Below are 13,743 nucleotides of genomic sequence, written 5' to 3'. Positions count from 1 at the left end.
AGCTTGAACCTGACACATAAATGCATAGTTCATCCAGACAGAAGATGAGACTGCCAGAGCATCTGCTTAGGGACCAGACTACTTCGGACATGAAATCTGTTGGTGCATACTCACAGACTATACTAGGTAGCTGTTGCCATGTTGTTCTGCCAGGAATTTAGATAGTCTTTTTCACAGGTAGTGTAAATCTATTGAAGGAAGATTTTAGTGAAGGAATGACACATAATAAATTAGGAATTTTAGGAAGATGCACTTTATTGGCATTTGTAAAGAGAGTCCCAGGAAAAGAGGTGAGTCCAGCTATGAAAGAGTCTGTTTCATTAGTCTAGGGGTGTGAACTAAGCCCAGGTCATTAGTAATGGAAATGAGGTGTGACAGATTTGAGAGTTCTCTAGGAGAAGGATTCCAAAGGGTTTTGGTGATAGAGGGAGAGACAGTGGCAGGGAGAGGAGAGAGAGTCTGGGGATGAATTGGGGCTTGAAGGAATGCTAAACTGAAGGTGAGTGATGTGTGACGCTAAGATAAATGGTAAGAGGAAGAAGTTTGGAAGGGAAAAATGAGTGTAGGTTTTAATTGCCTTATCCTAATCAGAGTATAATTTGCATATAGTGAAATGCATGGATCTTAAGTGTACAATTCAATCAATTTTGCTGCAAGTAAATATACCCATGTAACTCACAGTCCTATCAAAATATAGAGGCATATCCATCAGACCCAGAGAGTTCCCCTGTACCCCTTCCCAGTCAGTTCCCCCACTCCAAAAGCAACCATTACTCTGATTTCTATCCCTATAGATTGCTTTTGTCTGCTAGAATTTCTGAATGGAAGTATGTACTAATGGCAAGCGTGTACTAGTCTGTGTCAGGGCTTTCCTCATTCAGCATGTAATACTGCAGAAGTTAATCCTGTTATGTTATTGTGTGTGTTATAATTCAATCCATTTTCATTTATAAAGTAGTTTTCTGTTATATGACCATACCACAGTTTATCTCTCTTCTGTTGATGGGCGCCTGAACTGTTTTCAATTTTTGGTACTATTTGTGAATGAAACTCCTACAAGCATTCTTGTACAAGGCTTTCTGTGGATATACAATTTTGTTGCTCTTGGATGCTTATGCCTAGAATTGGAATTGCCAGGTTTCCAGTTAGAGCACTGCCTGACAGTTTTTAAAGTGACATGTACCATTTTGCACACCAAAAATATGAGAGGATTCCAGTTGTTTCTCATCTTCACCCAACATGCAGTGTTGTCAGGTCTTTTCATTTTTAACCATCCTAATGGGTGTGTGGGAAGTATCTCATGGGAATTTAATTTGCATTTTACTGATGACTTATGAGTGTTGAGAACTTTTTCATGTGTTCACTGGCCATTTCTTCTTTGTTCACTATCTACTCCAGGATTTTTTGTCCCAGCACCCAAAGTTGGATTGTCTGTACTATTATTGAGTTATAGAGAGTTCTTTATATATTCATAGCTGATCTTTTGTCAGATACATGTGTTGAGGCTCTTTCCCCAATCTAGCTTGCCTATTCATTTTCTTGATGAGTAAGTGTTGAATCCCTGTAGATCCTGGGAAAGAGCTTGCAAATGGATCCAACTCTCTCCATATTCAACTTATATTTCCAGTCCTCTTGATCAAGCACCTAAGACTCCAGTCTCACACACAACTCTCCTGACTTATGCTGGTCCATGCTGGGTAGGTTTTGTAGCTCCAGCAAGGCACAGTCCGCTTTGCTCCATAGCAGGCCTCAATGTAATGTCAGCAGCTGGCCCATGTTGTACAGACTTAATCCTAATTTTTGAGGATTAAATCACAGTTGTAGGGATTAAAGTCCTGGTAGTCCCAGGAAGAGGCCAGATCCTGAATATGCACATCCACTGGAGATGGAGGTGGGTGGGTGAACATTGTCTTGTGGGGAAGCAGCCTCTGCATCATCTCAAGCAAGTGGGAGACAGGAGGGTTGAGTGCATAATGGAAAGGAGTGGGCTGCTCTGGAGGCTCAGAGGGTTCAGGGGAATCTGGAGGATTCAGGATCTTCTAGGGACATCAATCTAGATAACTCCATCCATATTTTCCCAGCAGACTTGGGGCTGACAGCAGTACAGCAGACCTACCTTTGTTTGGAAGGTGTCTTTGGAGTTGTGGCTGTTCTGACCATTAAGTCTCTTGGGCCTGGTCCTGAGTTTCTCTGCCTTCCCACAGGGAGATAAGAGCCTGTTTGTATACTGCCAGGAGTGGCTATGGTGGTTTTTAAGATATGTCCACAAGTTCTTTGATATTCTTCCTTCAAAGGTGGAGGTTAATTCCCCTCTCCTTTGGAGTGTGGGCAAAACTTGACTACTCACTCCTAACAAATAGAAGAAAAGTGAGAGAGTGATGTTGTACATTTCAGAAACTGGGTCAGAAAAGGCACTGAGGTGTCTTCCTTGCTCTCTCTTGGATTTCTTGCTCAGGAGGAAGTCAGCTGAAATGTCATGAGGAAACTCAGGCAACAGATGGAGAAATCCTTGAGATGAAGAACGGAGGCCTCGTGCCAACAGCCACATGAGTGATTTTAGAAGCAGATCCTTCAGCCTCAATCAAGTCTTCAGATGACTGTACCCTCAGCTGATATCTTTTATTGTTGTTGTTGTGTGTGTTGATTGTGGAGTGTTGGTTAGAAGTAAGCTCGGTTTACTAATAGAGGCAATTCTCACTTTAAAGAACATTTTTTGATGCACAGATAAAAGGAGGGCATGTTGGGCGAATAAAAAATAGTAGATTAAAGATAGACTTTGAAATACTGGACACCATAGATGTTCTAGAATGATAAACTCAAAGATGATGGTACATTGTACAATAAGACAGGGATCAGCAAACCATGGCCTTTGTGTTGACAACCTGTTTTTGTTTTAAATAAACTCCAGATGTTACAATATTATTACGGTGGTAGAGTTTTTATTTTATAACTTTTTTGAGATATATGTCACAAACCATACGATTCACCCACTTAAAGTACACAGTGCAGTAGTTTTTAGAATATTTACAGTTTTACAACCATCACTACAGTCTAATTTTAGAACATTTTCAACACCGCAAAATGAAACCCCGAGCACATTAGCATCTCTCCCCACTCCTACTCCATCACTTGATCCGACCCCAAGCAACCACTGTTCCATCTCTAAGGAATTACTATTCTAGACCTCTGCTCATTGAGTTCTGCAGATCTTCCAAGTGTTGACACGTTTCATTATATGAAAACAAAACAAAACAAAATACCATATAGTGCTTAACACTACCCCCGACCTATGAGAAAAGTCTTACATAGTGGAAAGCTGTCAAGCTCTTTGTATCAAGTGTAAGTTTTCCATAATTTTGGCTGAGAGCTTGAATTTTGTCATTGTCAACAAATACCATCAGTTGTTTTCCTTGAAGTGATAGGCTCTTGGAGGTAATTTTTGAGAAAATGTGTGCCAAATACCCAAAACTGAATAACCCCAGTTTGTCAGTCGTTCTTCTAAGTAAAAATGACGTTCTATCAAGAGTGGCTTGGTCAGCTCAGATTGTCACACAAGTGCTTCTCCTCAAGACAGCCATTGTCCTTCAGTGCGTAACAGAAGTGCTTCCCGCCTACTTCCCATTTCATCACATACTACGTATTATATCAAAATATTAAAAAGAGGTATATTCAAGGTCAAGATTTAATAAAGGTAATAACATATGGGCCGGCCCCGTGGCATAGCAGTTAAGTGCATGTGCTCCGCTGCTGGCGGCCCGGGTTCGGATCCCGGGCGCGTACTGAGGCACCGCTTCTCCAGCCATGCTAAGGCCGTGTCCCACATACAGCAACTAGAAGGACGTGCAACTATGACATACAACTATCTACTGGGGCTTTGGGGGAAAAATAAATAAATAAATAAAATTAAAAAAATAATAATATTTACTGCTCCATCAAGAACGTTCTTTAGGGGCCAGCCCCGGGCGCAAGCAGTTAAGTGCCTGCGCTCCGCTGCAGCGGCCCGGGGTTCACCAATTTGGATCCTGGCACGCACCGACGCACTGCTTGTCGAGCCATGCTGTGGCAGCATCCCATATAAAGTAGAGGAAGATGGGCACGGATGTTAGCCCAGGGCTGATCTTCCTCACAAAAAAAGAAGAATGTTCTTTAGTAAACCTGGCTTTTTTTTTTTTTTCCAGCGTGAGGTCATGCCTGTGAAGACTATGATGACTGTAATATAGTTTGGTGCCACAACCTTGATTTGTGCTGAGGCGTCATCTCATTTCAGTCATATCTGCTCCCCTCCACCTGGGGGCAGATGACCTCTGTCCCAGCTTCCAGTGGGACAGATAAGTTTTGCCTGTTTCTGAACTTCGTATAAATGGAATCATAGAGCATATACTTTTTCGTGCCCGGCTTCTTTCACACAGCATTATGTTTTGTGAGATTCATACGTGTGTATGGCTACAGTTTAATTCCTCATTGCTATTTATATTTTTCCCTTGTAGAAATATTTGTCCCCTTCTATTTGTAGATAGAATATTTGGGTTTATGCCCATGTTTTGTTTTTGACTCGTGTGAGGTAGTGCTGCTCTAATTACTGTACCTGTCTTTGATGAGCATATGTGCATGTTTCTTTTGGTATTTACCTAGGAGTAGAATTGCTAGGTTGTAAAAATTGTATGTGTATTTCAGCTTAGCAAATGCTGCTGGATTTGGTTTTTCTATGATGTTATGTTTTGAAATCCTTGAAATTAGATTGGACAAACAACTGTGGTTTATATATAACAAAATAAAATATAGGAAAATGTGTACTAGATTGGAGAGGCTGTTTGGGGCCACACTCTTCGGAGCAGATGCCATGTGAAGGCAGAGTGGGCCGGGTGGTATACAGTGAAGATGGGGCTGGAGAGTTGAATCCACTCTTACATTCTGTGTTACCTTGGCCAAGTTACTTAACCTTCTTCAACATTAGTTTCCTCATCAGTAAAACGAGGGATAGTCCCACCTAAAAGTGTTGTTTAGAAGATGAAATAAATAATGTATAGAAAAATTGCTTAGAAGAGAGGGCCGCAATGGTACCTAAGACATCCCCCAAAGTATTAGTTTCTTTCCTCCCAAAGGATTTTATTTGGAAATATTAGGAGATATTGATAATATTTGAGCAGGAAGATACATCATTAACTGTTATATCCTTTAAAGTGTTTAATAAACTAAAGGTAAGTTTGAGACTGAAGTGTTGGAGTTGCAATCCCCTAGATTTCTGCTGGCGGGTATATTTTATGCCTGGCACAGAAGGGGAGTGAGTGCATTTTGAGATTCATTCTCAAGATATTGTTCTACGGAATGCACAGACCTGCCCATAGATCTACAGGGCTTTGAAGAGTAGAAATAACTTATTGTCATCACATAGCAAGAGCATTTCAGCATTCTTCTTTCTGTAGCATCTGCCCCAGAGGATGAAGCCCTAAAAGAGAGACCAAGGATGCAAATAATTGGTCTTTGTCTCAGCTGTAAAGAGATGACCATTGCTGTCATAGCCAAAGAAAGACAAGGCCAAAGGAGCTGAAGTCCCAAAGTCTTAGGACCTAATAGCATGAGCAGTGACGTCAGATATAAGGAGAAGGTAAGGAACAGCATCAGATGAACCTGACTGGAACAAAGGGAGGTGGCCTGGAGATGCTGGTGTTTTGTCTGGATGTAGGGGAGGAGGGAGCAGAGTGGAGGGCACCTCCTGCTTTCCCAGTGAGACACAGGCTGAAGTAAAAGACTTTGTCTTCTTCAGTCTCATCATAAATGTGTCAGCCTGTGATTTAGTTATCTCTGTGGTCTCTTCCAATTAAAGCAAGATACGTGCAGCCATGACCATCCTGGAGATGCTCATCCAGGAAACTGTTGTTGGAGGATAACTGTTCACCAAAGCTTATGTAAAAAAAAAAAAAATGAGAGCTCCTATAGGGAGGCTGAGGTGGATTAGTGGCATCTTCCTCTCATCCTTCAGTCGCACACCATGCCAGAATAATCTTCCTAAAGTACCACATTGATCATGAGGAAGCCCTACATCGAATGCTTAAGTGGCTCTCATTGCCCTATAAAATCAGTCAGACTTCTCACCCTGAAATTCTTGGTCCTTGCTAGAGCTGACCTCATTCTGTTGTGAGCCTTCTTTCTGATGACTCAGTGCTTATAATTTGTTAAACATAATTTCTTCTTTAGGAAAACTAGTTTACTTGAGCTTTTATGACTTTTTAATTCTTTGTGCTTTTATAAATCTTTTACTCATTCTTCAGAGGCCAATTCAAATTTATTTTCTGGTCTTCCTGAAGTTTTTCTTTTGAGTCCAGCTTCCAGTATTTTTCCTTCCTGTGAATTTCTGTAGCAGAATAATTTGTTCATATTTAATTTGACAACTAATCTTGCTCCATTCTTGTGATGATATTTTATGGTGGACCGTTGTTTTACACCTTTTCTCTTTATACATTTCATTGTTTATTTTTTCTCCAACCAATTCCTTAGGCTCCTTAAGCCAGAGTCCCTGTTATCAAGTTACTTTTTAAAAGAATGAGGTTACTTTTTATGTCTCACTATATCAAGCTAGTGATTTACAAGTAATAGGCCCTTAATGAGAGTTTCTGTGTGTGTGTGTGTGTGTGTGTGATTATATGTGTCTTTTGACAGTAAAAATGAAGATAAATAAAACTATATGCCAGAAAACATCAAGGATATCTTACAAAACCAAAGATTTTCATAAGAAAAACAGAACTGAATTTTCCTGGAGCCAGACATGATGAGATGTTGCACAGAACTGAGGATGCCACGTCTACTGTGCAGAGACTGGATTGTTGGAGGCAAGTGTGGAAGCAGAGAGATGAGTGAAGAGGCTGTTTCACTCATCCAGGGGAGAGAGAATTGTAGCATATGCCACTGTGTTAGCAGCGGAACTGCAGAGAAGTTGATAGTCTTGATGTGTAGTTTTTGACAATACAATTGATAGAACTTGTTGATAGATTAAATGTTTGGGGAGAGCTAAAATCAAGGAGATGAGAGAAAAATCAGGGATGACTGTTGGAGGTGGTCAACTTTGTAGAAAGAAAAGTAGGAAAGTGTCGGGTCATGAAAGTTGAATATAGCCAGGAAATCAGCTAAGATGAAGAGAAGAGCATCTATTGGATTTAGCAAGGTGGAGCCCAGTGGCGATCTTAGCAGAACATTTTGGGTGTGTGGTAGGAACAGAATACACATCACTGTGTGTTGAATAGTGAATGAAGACTGGGAGGGAAGAAGTGAGACATGGTGATGAGAGTCTTTGGGAGAAGCTTGTCAGTGAAGGAGAGCAGAGAGCAGAGCCATCACTGAAGGAGGTCAGAAGGTCAGAAGCAGGAGATAAGACAGGCTTACCTAAGCAAGTCGGTCATTCTGTGTCAAGGACCCCTTGTGGGCAGTGTCAGCATGAAACATGTGGACTGATGATGAGTAACGATGGTTTCTCTTTACCTTTGTCCTCAGCCAGATACATACCATGGCTCCACAGAAGCCCCCAGTTGAGGACACGGTCCCAGGGCCGAGTGGACTCAGCCTCTGAATTGAAGGAGATTATTTCTGACACCTAGAGAATGGGGAATCCTAATAGACTTTAAGGTCCCAAGAAAAAAGACAATGGCATGGTTTGCCACCTGAGCGTGTGCACTGAAATTTGAAACCATTACACTTCTGTGGTGTTTCCCAGTGGTATTCTTCTGTTATTTCTGCTGCCCTGGACTCCTCCCCAGCTTACATGGCCCCTTCTCCACTTTCTGTCATTCAAGAGTCCAGCTCAGTGGCCCCCAACTGGGTTGAGAGTACCCCTCCATGCTCCACGATGGCACCTGGGTGCCCACTTCCATCCGACTTACTCTGTTGGGTTGGGATGGCAACACTTTTGTCTCCCGGTGTGCATTCTCTTTCTCTCTATGCCCCATCATGAGCCTGAAACACTGGAAGCAGAGTAGCTGAAACACAGTTGACATCTGATGGCAGTTAGGAAGGAGCCCAAAATCCGGAGTCATATTTGGCGCCACTGGCATTTCTTGACTGTGTGGCCTCCAGGCACATTATTTAACTTCTCTGTGTTTATTTCTTTATCTGTAAAGTGAGGGATACTAAAGCACTTACCTCACAACACTGTTGTGAGGATTAAATGAAATAATACCTATAAAGCAGAAACATTACCAAACATATAGTAGCGCTCAATAAATGTTGCTATCATTATTTAAGACATGGTAGGAGATATTGATACATTTTTATTGAAAAGAATAAGTGAGTAAAGGGAAGAATAAAATCTGATGTACAAGGAACCCAGAACATGTGTCAGCCTGTTTTCTATGCCTCTTCTGCCAGGCCGACTTGAGTACATCTCTGGTGAATTGCATAAGTTCTCTGAGCCAATTTTCAGGCCATGTGCAAAAGAAGGAGTAAGGACAGACTTGAACTGCAGTGGATTTCCTGGGGTGTGCCTGGAACCTGACAGGTAGTCGTCTGGCCAGTCTGATCAATGAGGATCGAAAGGAAGCTGCCTCTGCGCCATGAGAAGGACAGTATTACTCATGACCTCTCCCTGCTCTCTCACTCCTGTAATACCTCCCAAATTAAGTATCTATGTACAAGACCTTGTCTCCAGCTCTGCCTTTATTGATAAAGCTGAGACACACTTTGATAAAGGAGAAGTATGTAAATGTGAGTTGTGTTAATCAAGCGTTCTCAGAGAAACAGAACCAGTAGGAGACATAGGAGTGCCATGACCTTCCAGTCCTGCAAGCTGGAGACTCAGGAAGGCTGGAAGGTGGTTGAGTCTGAATCCACAGGCCTGAGAATCAGGAACAACAATGGTATAAGGATTCCAGTTCAGAGGCGGGAGAAGACTGATGTCCCAGCCTCAAACCTTCAGGCAGAGAGAGAGAGAGCCAGACAGGAATTCAACCTTCCTCAGCATTTTTGTTCTATTCCAGGCCCTCAGTAAGGTTGGATGAGGCCCACAGACAACAGGGAGGAGCAATCTGCTTTCACTTAGCCCACCAATTCAACTGCTAATCTCTTCCAAAAACACTTTTACAGACACCCTGCAGAAATAACGTTTAGCCAGCGATCTGGGCACCTCATGGCCTGGTCAAGTTGACCTATTTAACAGCCTAACTAATGATCACAATTATTAATATAGTTATGGGATGTTCGTATTTATGAAATGTATACCACTTTCAACAGTTCTTTGATAAGGAGGACTGTCTTCTGATATGAGTTTATGGCCTTTCTGATTTCTTGGTTTTAAATAGCTGTTCTTTTACAAACTGGCAATGATGATAGATAGTAGTCTCTTAAAAAATCTTGACTTGTCAGAATTAAAAAATCCATAACCCTACTTGGGTCTCTTGTATTTCTAAAACATTTAACTTTGAAGGGATATCCAAAAGACAGAACTCTTTGTTTGAGATTTGGGGGCCAAAGGGTACGGTGATGAACCGTGCTACGGGAAGCAGAGCCACGAGGTGGTGATGCTGGCCCGTCAATTTTGTGGCTCTTGTTCGTGGAGAAGCAGGCTAAAACAGCCTCAAAGCTGGTTTTGGCCAATGAAGAGGTAGATTTAGAGTGACAACTGGGCTTTTCCGTTTTATTTTCAAGACTACTGGTTGGTTTTATATCTTGGCTGTATCTGTAGCAAATACTTGCACTTTTGTCCCAAGGTTTGCATGGCAAAGATGGTCCTACAGCAAAATATCAGCTCCCCTAATGTGTGAAAAATGTCTGCTCATGTTAGCCAAGCTCAGTTGTCCCCCACCTATGCTGACATTTTCCTGTGGACTTTCTGATTTCTTAGTTACTTTGGGGTAGCTGAAATTCTCTAGTAAGAAAGAATGAACTTAGTCTTATGTATTTTAATTTCTCATTATACAAATAATATATGAAGCAGTACCTTTGTAAAACATTAATTAATTAAAATTATATATGGGTCAAGCTAAAGTCTCCTTTAACCACAGCCCCACATATATCTGTTGCTGTAGAAAAAATATTATTTTCTTTTTGTTTTGTGTGTTTAAAGAAAATGGTATAAGATGCACCTCATTCTGCAGCCTCCTCTTTTCACCCAAAACTATATGGGAGATACTTCTGTAACAATTTGTTTGGATCTACTCCATTCTTTGTCACTCTGACACGTTACTATGAATAAACTATGTCTTGTGGAACCATTCTTCTTTTGGTGCACGTTTGGGTTGTCCCCATTTTTTGCTATTACAATATTATGAAGAGTATTCTTATACATGTTTCTTTTTACATCTGTGTGACGGTATCTCCTGGGCAGATACTAATAAACAGAACTGCTGAGTCATAGAAAATGCTCATTTGAAAAATTCAACAGGTATTTTCAATTTGTTCTCCAAAAGTTGTGCTTCAGTACTGTATGGAATTAGTTCATTTTCCATGCTGGCAACACCTGAAACAAACTTTGTAAATGTTTGTCAATCTGATATCGAAGGCATGTCTCTTTGTTGGTTATTTTGTATTTCCTGTCATCTCTGGGAAGGTTGAACACTTCTTGGTTACTGGCATTTCATATTTCCTCCACTGAGAATTGTTTGGCTGTTAAGTATCCTTTGCTCCACACTTCCACTGGATAAGTTTGTCTTTCATTAGTTTACAGGAGTTCTTCATATGAGTCTGCAGAGAAACCCTTGATTACATGTTGGAGTGTTTTCTTCTGTTTTTTACTTAATTTACGGTGCCTTTGGTCTTACTAAGTTGTATTTTGCTGTAGTTAGTTTTATGAATCTTATCAACTAGAGTTCTGCTTTCTGAGTCTCGTTTAGCAAGACTGTCTATTATCCAAGATATAAAGATGTTCTATAATCTTTTTAAAACAATCTAATACTTTTTAATATTCATTACACTTTTATTGTTTATTATATTCAGATTTGGAGTTGAGTTTTAAGGAGTGGTATGAGACCAAATAGAATACATTAATATTTTGTCAAATGAATATCTGATTGTCCCAAAATAATTTACTGGCTATTACCAGACTTTGTTAACATACATAGTGAATAGTTATGTCAAGGGTGCTGGTAGATCAGAAGTAAATCACAGACTGACAAATGACTGTAGGATTTACGCGTGTGGTGGTCACCTGTGGCTTTGGGAAAAAAGAGTTGTAGTGGACTAGTGGGGGTTCACTGGAATGGGTTCAAGAGAGAATGAGAGAAATCAGAGATGGTGAATGCACAGCCATTCCTGAGGTCAATCAGTTGTTCTTTTAAACCAACCAGAAGATGTTTTTGACATTTTTTGCTAAATGGCACAAAACAATGAAACTCTTCATGTAGATTTTAAAGCAGATTAGAAAGCTTTCCATGTTTAAGTTCTGAAGTATGAGTTTCATACTCTCATTGTTTTTTGCAAAAGAACAGAGTCAATCCTCCTTATTCAGTAATTTGATATTCATGAATTCACCTAGTCACTAAAATTTACAGGTGAAGATGACCCAACACACACTGTGTGTTTTCCCTGTTAATTCCTGGACAGGTGCAGAGTGGCAGAAAGTTGAAGTTGCCTGGGGCGCACATTCCCAGCTGGTGGGGCAGAATTTGACACTCTTGTTTCAGCTCTCAGGTCAACAAGTGTCCTTTTCCTGGTCTATTAAATGAGTACGTTTTTCACCTTTTTGCTTCTTGCTGCTGTTTTCCTCTTTGTAATGATCCGCCAAACATAATGCGGAAGTGTTGTGTAGTGTCCCTAAACACAAGAAGCCTGTGATGGGCCATATGTAGAAAACACTTGTGTTAGATGAGCTTCCTTCAGGCATGGGTTATGGATAGTGATATTGGCTGGGAGTTCAAATAATGTGTCTACAGTCTACTTTTAAATAAGGTCTTTTCAAAAGAGACAAACATAAAACAAGGCTATGTGTTGATAGGTTCCCCATACATGTCTGACCAAAGGCTGCAGAAACCTAACCTTGTCCTTCCCTAGGAGCACTGGTTCAGTCTGGCTCATGCAGTGTTTGCTAAAAATTGATAGAGTGCTAACTCTTGCAAATAGGGAGGATCAATGGTAACATGATGGAGATATTTTCAAACCTCTCTTTTAAAAAATGATGTCTAAAAAGCAAGTACTTTCTCAACTAATGGTTGACTTGTCATCTTTACTTTGAAAGGACAGTGTTTTTAACAGCATCTGCTCAGAAACATATCTTTGATAGACACATAAAAAAATCTCAGCAAATTAAGGGACAACTGTCTTTTTGCAAAAGAAAATGTGTATGGAATACATATATTAACTTCAAGACAGTAGTTACGTTTGGGGAGGAAAGAGAGAAGAAAAACTGAATGGTGCCTTCCACTGTGTATGTAATATTTCTTTAGCTGACATCAATAAAATTGTGCTCTGTTAAATCTGAGCAAAGAGATAAATAGTTTCTATTATATACTATTCTCCTTCTAACTATATTTAAAATAAATATATAACTAGAACTGAGATGAAATAACACTAATGTAATATATGTTATTTGCTGGAGTGCTTCCACCATCTGATGGACAGCTGCGTGATTGGTTGGAGATGTCACTGACCCCATCCAAAGGTCGCGACACGCTGTTTACTAGCTGTGGAGCCAGAAAAAGGCTTGGTCACCAGCAGCAGAGGCAGAGTTACCTCGACCTACAAAGTTAGAGCCACACTTGGCACCCAGATCCTTCTCTTGCTGTGGACTAGTGACAGCTCTGGCACCAGCTCACAGAGCTCAGTTGCCGCCAGCTCCCAGAACTGAAGCTCCCTCCAGCTCCACACTTGACCAGCTCCAGAGCAGCAGCCATTTCCATCACTGGCTCCTGCACCGATCTGTCAACAATGCAGAGCTAGAGTCGGTCTCAGCACTGGAGCCAATTCTAGAAGGCAGGTCTATCACCATCGCCTGAGACAGACCCAACTTCCAGCCCCAGTCCAGGTCCAGCTCCTGGGCCAGTTGCACAGACAGAGCTGGTGGGATCTCCATCATCAGCCACAGCAGTGGCTCCAGCGCTAAAGCAGCTGCAGCACCGCACTCATCGCCAGCAACTAAGGCCCGCCCGGCTACAGCCCCACCCCAGAGCTGTCCTTCACCTTGCCTGTGAGGGCAGGATGTCTTTTCCCTTTTCTATGTTTTATGATTTCTTATGTTTTATGTGCTCCAATTTAGATTCAATAAAGTTTAGTGTTTTCATCACTTAAAGTTGTACAATTCAGGGCCGGCCATTAACTACATCCTCTATGCTGTGTACCGTCACTGTTATCTAGTTCCAGATCATTGCTTCACCCCACCAGAACCCCTGTGCCCATGAAGCAGCCATGCCCCCATATCCACTCCCCCACCCCCTGACAAGCACTGATCTGCTTCCTGTCTCTGTGTATTTCCCTGTCCCTGGTGTGGCTGTCCTGAGCACAGCCAACACTTCTTTGACCCCTCTCACCCATGCTGAAAACCCCTGAGGATGCCAATGTGTTCAGTGTCATGAACCCGATGCCTAGTATGACTTTGACCTGAAGAAGGCCACCATCACCAAGGGGGTGAGGTCAGGCATGGAGCCAGCTCAACCCTGCTTCACATGAAGAAGAGGGACTCGATATTGCCAAGGGCACCTTCCCCTCAGTCCCTAGTGCTGGTCAGCCACAGGGCCACCTTCCCCAGTGTCTGGTTAGCTGGGGAGATGAGCACGTACAGACTAGAGTGACAAAAACCAAGTGGCCATCTTTTCTGTCAACCCGCTGGCC

The 13,743-nt window shown here is 41.6% G+C and overlaps 1 long non-coding RNA gene across 1 annotated transcript; it reads left to right on the top strand.

The window, feature by feature from the left end:
- The first annotated feature begins 5,531 nt into the window (after positions 1-5,531).
- LOC147911418 (uncharacterized) lies at positions 5,532-7,542 on the top strand. Its single transcript, XR_015551117.1, has 3 exons — positions 5,532-5,605; positions 6,658-6,827; positions 7,490-7,542. It is a non-coding gene; the product is annotated as an uncharacterized LOC147911418 (long non-coding RNA).
- Positions 7,543-13,743: the final 6,201 nt, after the last annotated feature.

This window comes from Ceratotherium simum, unplaced genomic scaffold (genome assembly GCF_057802395.1).
Source record: "Ceratotherium simum simum isolate JZ-2026a unplaced genomic scaffold, ASM5780239v1 HiC_scaffold_43, whole genome shotgun sequence".
NCBI classification, from domain to species: Eukaryota; Metazoa; Chordata; class Mammalia; order Perissodactyla; family Rhinocerotidae; genus Ceratotherium; species Ceratotherium simum.
This window is presented reverse-complemented; position numbering and strand designations above follow the sequence as displayed.